The sequence below is a fragment of the Limulus polyphemus genome, unplaced genomic scaffold (genome assembly GCF_000517525.1).
Source record: "Limulus polyphemus unplaced genomic scaffold, Limulus_polyphemus-2.1.2 Scaffold4715, whole genome shotgun sequence".
Lineage (NCBI taxonomy): Eukaryota > Metazoa > Arthropoda > Merostomata > Xiphosura > Limulidae > Limulus > Limulus polyphemus.
In genome coordinates, this window is record NW_013670325.1 from 83,367 (window position 1) to 85,811 (window position 2,445).

The window sequence follows — 2,445 nt, forward strand, 5'->3', positions numbered from 1 at the left end:
AGCTAAAATATTAACACACTTAGACTTTAAAAAATAACTTGCAAGTAAATAGTCAGAACTTTAGCATTGTTATTTTAAAGTGTGTTAATTTTCTGCAAGTTTTATAGCAAATTTTCATTGTTTACTCTTTTTTTTTTGTTTAGTATTTACACTAATAATTTTCATTTACCACCGTAAAACATTAAAAAAATGAATGTATAAAGTAATAAATTACAGTAAAATAACAATATGTATTAAGTAGTACTTCGTCCTCGGAATTTGTTTGGCAAAAGACTAATATCAAAGATTGTACTATCAAGCTTTCTCTATCCCTCAATAGATGGCGGAGTTATACGTTGCGATGCCTAAAATCCTTTAGGAAGTTTCAACCTGCAGTAGCTTTTATAATTTTTTACGTCTAGATGTTGGACAGATAGACGGGCGAAGAAGTGCAACTTTTTTGGCCATTAAACGCCATCTTTGCTTGAGCGAAATAACTTTTGAATATGTACAGTTGTGCAGCAGATAGCGTAATCACTTAAGGCCTAAAACAGTTTGTTTTAGATAATGACTTCAATGGCTAACTGTAAATCTGAGGGCCCATGATTTCAGTTCAGTTGACGCGAAACCGCCTTCCGCATTTTGAGATTATCAGTGCAGTTTCAAATCCCATTAATCAGTCAGACAACTACCTCTTAATAACTGTTGAAATATACTTCATTTAACGTTTGATTTCCATTAATACCTACAGTATTATTATTTTACCGTTGAAAACATTAAACGCTTCCAAATACCTTATTGTTCGGTTAACCCTACAATTACCAACACATTCTTTTAAATACGCTGCTCTCAACTGTTTACGTACAAAGTTCCTTGTGAGTACATGACGTAATTTATTACAAGACCCCTAGTGACACATGGATCACAAACAATTAGAACAAAATACCACAAATGATGCGATAAATAGCACACTAGCGCCACCAATTTATTTTTACATAACGGAAATTGAGATTTCAATCTTTTGGTCAGTTCTTTACACTAATTGTTATAACAGGCAAGAACAGAAAAAACCAACGTGACACGATACGTGGATCTAACTGATAAAATACGATAGAAAAACAAGTCGCTACTTTAAGGCCTAATGATCGCGCTTAGTAATTACTGCCTTCTCTGCGTCAGTTAATTCAAAAATGTTTTTTTTTAGAGCAAAGCCACATTGGGTTATCTGCTGTGTCTACCGCGAGGAATCGAATCCCGAGCAATAACGATAACGTTACTTAGGATGTTTCAAGGCTATATAGATCAGTATCACGAGCTTATTTTTGTGATTTTAATATCTGTTAAACAATGGAAAGGCCCAGGGAAATTTTACATAATAAACTAGTTTTATTCTCAGATTAACTCAAACCATTTATTTTTATTTTTCACTTTCAGTAACTAGTCATTGTTGTACCTAATGGCACGTAGTTACATCATCTCGACGAGAAGTATACCGATGTATTTTAATTTCTACAGATCCATTTCTCTCTCTCTCTATTTTCACTTTCACGTGTAAATAAAAACAACAGCCTGGAGAAAAAATACTTGGAAGTTCAGTTTTCTCTCAATAGATGGAGATAAAATTAAGAAAAAAAAACTTGGATGTTCATTTAAAATAATTACATTTTGGCTCATTTGTGGCACAGTGCAGTGGGTGGCCGGATGAACTAACCTCGCAGGCCGGATCCGGTTTGTGGGCCATAGTTAGGTGACCCCTGCTTTAGTCTAACAGTTCAAAATCAAGGTCGACTAATGTAGATAGTTTTTGTGTAGCTTTGTGCGAATATCTGAAACAACCAAACAAAACAATACCGAGAAAAGGCAGCTTGCCAACAGCACCCATCGCCATTTCCTATAGTACTCTCCTAGAATACTGAAATTTGATCGTGAAACTTATAGTACACCAATGATCCCAAAGTCCGGAGCACGTTTTTGGAGCAATGACTCGCGAACAATGAATGATTGTCAGTTCGGACAAGCTAAAAACTTAAACACACCCGGCCCTTTACCACAGCAAAACAAACCAAGCGATAGGAACAATATAATCATATAGAGAATTTTAAATACCGAAAGTTCTAGTGTTTACACATAAAGTATGAATCAGTAAACTTAATCAAAGAGTACATGAAATAAAGTGTAACAGAAATATAAATTTAATACACCAGAATGTCAGTTTATTGTTTAAAGAATGAGGTAATGGTAATATAATACTTAACAAACGCCTCCAAGCGATGGAACGAAGGAAACGTGATTTTTCACTTATCTTCTATTGAGAGATAACTGAACTTCCAAGTATTTTTTCTCCATCTATTGAGAGATAATGAACTTCCAAGTATTTTTCTTAATTTTTCTCCATCTATTGAGAGATAACTGAACTTCCAAGTATTTTTTCTTACTTTTTCTCCATCTATTGAGAGATAACTGAAC